Raw genomic sequence first — 8,139 nt, forward strand, 5'->3', positions numbered from 1 at the left:
AGTAGCTTGAGATTGTCTAACTGTAGCTGAAGTGATCGAAGATGTTAAGGGATCTATAGCTGATTGTATCATCGGAAATAAAATCTCATCCTCATCGACCTCATCATCATCCACAAAAATACTCTCAAACTCCCTTTGAATATGTGCACTTGTACCTGCATCACTTGATCTAGTTCCAGGACTAGTCTCATCAAAAGTAACCTCACAGGTTTCAACTATTTTGTTAGTCTCCAAAACAAGCACTCAATAGCCACGAGTATGAGCAGGATATCCAAGAAAAATACCATCTGTTGATCTGGACTCAAACTTATCCAAATTTTCAGATTTCACTATAAAGCGCTTGCAGCCAAAAACTATAAAGTGTAATACACTAGATCTATGTCCAAATCGCAGCTCATATGAAGTTTTACCCAATTTAGATCTCAAGAAAACACGGTTTGAAACATAACAAGTAATAGATATAGCTTCAGCTCAAAATTTTCTAGGAGTACAAAATTCATCTAACATGGTCCTAGCCATCTCAACCAGAGTTCTATTTTTCCTTTCAACTATACCATTTTGTTGAGGAACTTTAGGGGCTAAAAATTGATGTTCATTACCTTTCTCGTCACAAAAGAGATCAAAAGAAGAATTCTTAAATTTTGTTCCATTATCACTTCTAATCACTCTCAAAGATCCTGGGAGATCAACAGATAATCTAAAAACTAAAACTTCTAAAATAACTAAAAGCTTCATCCTTATATGCCATAAAGTAAACCCAAGAATATCTAGAGCATTCATCAACAATAACAAGCACATACCATTTACCTCCAAAAGATTGTACTCTAGAAGGACCAACAGTATAAATGTGTAAAAGTTGACTGGGTGTATTTATCATAACCATGGTACTAGGTGGACGTGAACTTGAATGCATTTTACCATGTCTACAAGAAGAGCAAACTAACTCGTTATCACCCTTAAGCTTAGGCAAACCATGAATAAGATCTAAACCACTAAGTCGAGTGAGATGATCTATACCAACATGACCAAGTCTACGGTGCCAAAAGAATAAATCTTTAGAAACATTAGCAAAGAGACATCTAAGCTTAGAAGAAGGTGATGCATCAAAATCAGCCTTAAAAACTCTTCCAAAATGTGAGATTCTAAAAACTAGATCACCTGAAGCATCTAATACTTTACATTCATTTTTCTTAAAGCGCACCTCAAGGTCTTCATCAATCATTTGTGAGATAAAAAGCAAGTTAAATTTCAAGTTCTCGACTAAAGCAACATCTTTGAACATAAACTTGTCATTTACCTGCACTGTACCTTTTGCAACAACTGAGGTAGAAGAAGCATCTCCAAAAGTAACACTTTCAGCACGACATGCACGTACAAGGGAGGAGAATCAATTTTTATCACCTGACATGTGGCATGGGTATCTGGAATTGACTAGCCAAATGTTCTCCTTCCTCGCTCGAGAAGCCTACAAGTAAATAAAAGATGTCGAGGGCTCAATAATGGGGTTAGTAATAAAGCTTTTAGGAATCCAGTACTGAGTCACTTGACCTACGACACGAGTAGTCAAAACACGAGTAGTTTGAGCAGACTTAACTTGAGAAGCTCGAGTAAGTTCAACTTGAGTTACACGAGTAGTAAAAGGTGATGACTGTTTCACCCGATGCACAAAATGAGGTGTCACAACCTCACGAGGGATAAAACGTGCTTTTCGCAAATTAGACCTAACCTTAAACTTTTCTTTCTTTTGTTGTTTAGCTAGTCTAAAACAAAAATCTACTAAATGTCCATCTCTACCACAATGAGTGAAAGTGTACTTAACCCGATGTATGGATTTTGAAGAAGAAGCAACATTTGCATTCATTATAGAGGATAAAAATCCAATAGATGTAAAAACAACCTTCTTAGGTTAGATTCAGCAAGAGATTCAAATTTGCCACAACCAAGAGCTCTAACAATAGTGAGTGTATTTGTCTTAGAACGAGCATAGGAATCAAAACCTAGACCATGTTTACATGTACTTGATTTAGATGAATCTAAATTCAGGTTTAGATTTTTCTTTCCCTTAGAAAAACGTTCTAAAGTTCATTTCAAGTAATCAACCTGTTTAGAAAGAGCTGGGCACTTATCACAAGCAACACTCATGGGTTTCTTTTGTTTATGACAGTTAGAGCATTAAAGAACCTCATGAGTAATCATGTCATTAGTTATTTGAGAAACTATAGTATTAGCATCATGCAACTTCAATTCAAAAATTGATCAATTAGAGAAATTTAATCATGCAAATCAAACGTTGAACAACTTGCATTTTTAACTGTTTGCAATTTAACACAAAAAGTTTCTTATTTTTCTCAATTTCTTCTCTAAGTTTATCAAGAGTAAAAGCATGAACATCTCTAAGAGAAGTGAGCTCAGAATTAAGTCACATGACTTGCAAGCATCATCATCAGGAATTAAAGCCTTAAGTCTTGCAATTTCAGAATTAAGCGATTGAATTAAAACATCATGTTTCTTAATTTTATGTTTCTTAATTTTCTTGTTATGTTTCTCTAAGAGTGTACCAAGATGAATAACAGCATTAGATAGATCATCATAAGTAGGTAATACCTCGTTACCATCACTGTCAAGTTCATCCTCGGTTGAGCTTTCTTTGTTGCTTACCATGAGACTCACCAGGCTTCATCTCAAAATGCATGTAATCTTTCTTAAATTAATCTTGACATACCTCTTTAATAGTAGATGAACCTTCATGATAATCACATAGTGCTTTCCATACTTCGTACGTCGATTTGAGATGAATTACTCGATTGAAGTCGCTCCTTTCTAAGCCTTGGATGATCAGGTTCCTTGCCTTGCTGTTCGTCTCCACATGAGACATGTTCTATGTCGTCACTTCATTATTCTCAGGAACCACATATGGCTTATAGATCTTTTCCCAGATTGCAAATTCTTGTGCTTGAATATAGGCCTCCATCTTCACCTTACAGAACTGAAAATCAACTTCATCAAAAACACAAGGTTTTGTGGAATACCTATCTGAAGCCATGTTTCTAATTACCGATTAAGATCAATTAAAAAAGATTAAGGCTTTGATACCAATTATAGGATCGAATATGCAAAAAATACCCAATCAAAGGGGGGGGGGGTGAATGATTACGAAAACCAAATTCAAAGATTAACTCACCTAAATCAAAACTTGATTTAAACTCAGTATACCACTCGAAACAGATTGTAAACTCTCTGGTAAAAATGATGTACAGAAAGATCTGCTGGTTGGATTGCTCTAAATTTGGTCAGCAAAAACTAGATTGAAATACAAAACTAAACCAACAAGTATCGAGTAAATCGGATATGTGGATCAAAAGTTATTCCTGGTCGAAGCAGACTGTGTCAACCAGTATCGAGTAGAACAAAACTTAGTTGAGTTGGTAAAAAGCTACTCAAGAATAAACTAAATCTACTTGAAATTTTCTCAGATCAAACACTAGATATTCTAGCAAGGTTTTGGATGGATTAAACCAAGTTGAAACTTCATAGACACTTGAAATTAACTGAAAACCAAAACCAAACATGTAGAATATAGAACATAGAGAAAATTCCGAATTAGCAACTCATTAACTTACAAAACTTGATTTTCATTGCATAGATGAGTTTACAAGATGCCTCTCCAAAGCATTCAACAAGGATTTTCATGAAATCCCAAAACAACTCTCTTTCTCGAGTTTCTCTCTCTCTGTTGCGTTGTGCTGCCCTATTCTGTGCTCTGTTGTACTCAATACAACAGACATCTCTATTTATAGGGTAGCCACACGCACAAACGTGACCGAATCGAACCACATCTCCCTATCGTATTCAATTTGGTCTCTATCCTCCTCTAATTACAAGAGGACAAACAACTTTCGCTAATTAAGCTAATTAGCCAACAACTCTTACGTAATCATGCATGCACATATCTCATGCACACATGCATATACGTAACCAACTCAGATTTCATCTCCAACACTAACTCTTGTCTCCAGTCCAGCCACCACACGACTCCCTCGTGCTTACTCCGACTTGAACATGAATTAGTCTTCACGTCCTCTCACGATCAGATCGCCTCCTAGGTCCATCGCGAAGCCTTGTCTCCATATGCATTATTTTCCCAGCTCGAACATCCCGTATGACATCCTCGATTACCACGACCTCAGTTCCTCCTAAACCTAGTCGCTGAACCTCAATTCCTCCCTGAACTTAGTTCGTCGATCCGTCATCGATCACATTCGCCTTCGAGCAACACCTGCACATGAATCAAATAACAATCGAGTACGAGCACAAGTCCTTCCCGACTTGACTCAAGATCAATTCATGCACACCATACAAACTCCAAGCAAAACCAACACACTAACATAAGCATATCCAACTAATGATAACGCATCAAACCAACTCATGAACATCAACCAAATGTCATTATGCTAAATCACTTTGCTTTGCCAATTTCATCAATCAAACCATTTTTGGAGTCAATTAGATTTTAAGTGTTCTAATTCATCCTCTCTTAGGACATCACCGATCCCTACAAGTGGTATCAGAGTCAGGGCTCACACCTTTTACAAGGACATGACATTCAAGTAGCATTTGAGATCCTGTCTTATTTTGATCGGTTAGGCTTCACCGTTTGGTGAGTTGTGACGTCTGGGGTAGGGATGGATATCCATAGTGCTCTACTTTTTGATGGTACAAATCTCCTCCGTTGGAAAATTCTAATATCTGTTATTTGCAAGCCAAAAGTCTAGATGTTTGGATAGTCACCAAGGAAGGGATGAGGCAACGTATCAAGAAGGAGAGGCAATTAGATGCATTGACGAAGAGTATCCTTTTATATCTTTAAATGTTGATGCATTTAATAGTATTTATTCTCTCACCAATGCATATAATATTTAGACTAGTCTCATTGAAATTCATGAAGGCATAAAGGATGTGCGCAATGAGAAATATCATGTGCTAGTTACTAAGCTCAATAACATCAAACAACTACCCCATGGAGAAAATATCCAAGAATAATACAGAATATGGACAAACAATTCCAAGCTAACTAAAAGTGGTAACTGCACAAAGTATAGAAAAAACTAAAGCCTAACTGGACCAATAAGTTTTTCTATGTTAAACAAACCTTGCTATGTACAACTCCTTGATTATGTAAGCACAAAGGAATCCAGTCTGCCAATAGTAGAAGAAATTTGAATTGTTCAGTGATCAAATCAAGTCAGTAAAACAATATATAAATGATGCTTAAGAATCAACTTACAAACACTCCAAGGAAGATGCTTGACAAAAACAAATAACAGACATTCCCCAGGAATTTCAGCACAACGGCTACATTGCTATCACTCAGAAGATTGTTCCCATAACCAACTTGCAATGCTCAAACATAGTCTGTTGCAGCAAAGATAGCTCCAATTGCTGCAATTGTAACACATCAGAAAGAGATGAGGTTCACCTTGTGACAATATTATTTCTAGGGAAAGTATTACGTCGTAAAATAATGATGGCTTACCAAGAATTTAGAGACCCAACTGAAAAAGACCCAGCTCCGAATTTAGAGACTCAGCTGAAAAAGTGCACTATCCGAAACTACAGACTAATCCATAACTCCCTAACCCCAAATTGCATCCTATTTAACCCAATTCAACCTTTTTTCCTGCTTATCTCTGTAAGAGCATGCTCTCCTTGACCAAATATCACCAAGGCAACAACAAATTAGCACTATTGAAACATCTAAAGCAATCCTATTTCAGTGACAAGAACAATAAAACAAGGAATTGACGGCTCGATTGCAGGGGGGACTGAAAATACTCAGACAAGACAAAAAAAACTCAGGAAGAAAGGGAGCGTACGACCTCTTCGGAGATGATGCAGAGCTCGCTGTCGAAGTAGCTGCAACAACTGGCGAACTCGAGCATCGTGTAGCTCGCACCCACGCTGCCGTCACCCAGGATCACGTACGCAAACAGGCCCCCCTTTGACTCTCCCTCCTAGATGCGGGCTATAGCGGTGTAGTGGAATCGATGAGGCCACCTGGCGAGGCGGCGACATCCGAGATGGGGATCCGACGGCGGCAACGCCCAAAAAACAACGAATCCGGGAGGGGTGGTGTCGGTGACATGGGAACCAGGGGTTTCCGAGTCCCGAGGCCAGTACAACAGAGTGCCACATGGCACCATCCCTCAGGGAATATCTCCCCGAGGTCCGAGAAGACCCAGTTCCGGGAGGTGTGCTCGGGGTCATATACAGTGGTCCCCGAGTACACGAGTTCCCCGAAGACCCGAGAAGTCATAGTTCCAGGAGAGGGCACTCGGAGCCATGAACAGTGGTCCCTGAGTATCCGAGTTCCCCGAGAAATCGAGAAGCGCAAGTTCCGGGAGAAGTGCGCTCAGGGCCATGAACAGTGGTTCTTGAGCACCCACAGTTTTCCGAGGACCGAGAAAAGGCATATCCGGAAGAGAGTGCTCGGGGCTATGAACAGTAGTCCCCGAGCACCTAGAGTTCCCCGAGGACTTAAGAAGCCCCTTGCCGGTGGACCCCACAAGGGTTCAACGGTGAGGTGTCAATTGGTGAGAGGCCCGATGCTGCATTTAAGAGGGAGCATGGCCTGTCACTTCCAACCATCCCCACGCCTGCTGTCAGTCCCTGCCACTGCCTGATAGGGAGGCGTGGGGACATTTAATGCGGCGGGTCCCATCGCGCGTCATCTGGCGCGTCGGATGTCGTCGGGGCTCGAGGCATATCGCCTGCCGCACTACTGTGTCAGGTCTTCTCTGACCGGGCGGACCGCGGGGTTTCTCGGTGGCTGCCCGGTGGGCCCTCCCTGCTGCACCCGCTGAAAAGCGGTATGATGACGACAGGACCGGATGGGGGCGCGTTTTCAACCCCCGTAACGTCAAACTGCAGCCCATGATGGTTGCTTTCCATTATGACGCCTTGGGACTCGTGCCCTCTTTTCTGGGCACACCAAGCCTCCCCAACGGTATAAAAGGAAGGGGTGCACCCTGACGACAAGGACGGAAGCTTTAGAGGTCGACCAAGTCTTATGAGTCTGGAAGGTTGAACAAGGTTCAAGTGAAGTGATAGAAGATGAGCTCAAGAAGTTCAACAGACAAGTAAATAAGCTAACGAAGCTGAGCAGAGGCTCACGTAGACCGAAGCTCTAGACTTAGACAGAAATCCTTGTAACACAAGAGATCCAGACAAAGACACTCAGAGCATTTATAGCATACACACAAGAGTAGGGTATTACGCTCCGTGCGACTCGAACCTGTCTAAAATCCTCTGAGCATTTATTTCCTTTAGCATCCGATCATCCATCCCGCCTGCATCTCATGTACTCTCATTGATTCACGTACGAGGTAGATTCAGAACCATCCCCTGGCCGAATCTTAAAGGGGTCCCTCCGGATCCCCGCTTGGGAGTTCATCCTTCGTCAGACGGCGTTACTCCATCCCAGTCCAGTTACGAGGACGATGGCGCCGGATGGTGGCGCGAGCGCACGGGAGAGAAGACAATTGAGAGATGGCGAGAGACCGAAGATGGAGGATGTAGAGTAGCGTGTGCGATAGAGGAGCTGTTGAGGATAAATTTTTGAGACTGCTAGCTAAAAAACGAGATGACGTGCACGATAGATGGTCTCTTGGGATGCTCTAATTTCTAGCCGTTTTATATGCGACACTAATCTCACGCTAAGCCAGGTGGCCCATGCCCAGTGGCGGGCCTAGCATTTTTAACTTGGGTGTACATACCTATCGTGATCGTGCCCGCGCTCAGCCGTGTGCGCCGCGCCTCGCTCATGCCCGCGCATTCACCGTGCCCCGTCTAGCGTTTGGAGTCTTTCAGAAACATTTTGGTTCCAGATTCTCTCTGGAAACATTTTTTTTTCAGTAACAACAATTGACATACATATACAATATGAGCATCATTTCTGATCATTTTTGAACAATTGTTGCATGCATTTGCATTTAATTGGAATTGATCAAATTCATGAAAAGTGAGGTCATATGAAGAAGCTTGAAATTTCACTATATAACTTAGATCTGGAGATCATTTTAGAAATTAGCCCATTAATTAAGGTGAATATTGGCGATTTTTTCCTTATTTTTGGAATTCTTT

This window comes from Phragmites australis, chromosome 13, assembly GCF_958298935.1.
Source record: "Phragmites australis chromosome 13, lpPhrAust1.1, whole genome shotgun sequence".
NCBI classification, from domain to species: Eukaryota; Viridiplantae; Streptophyta; class Magnoliopsida; order Poales; family Poaceae; genus Phragmites; species Phragmites australis.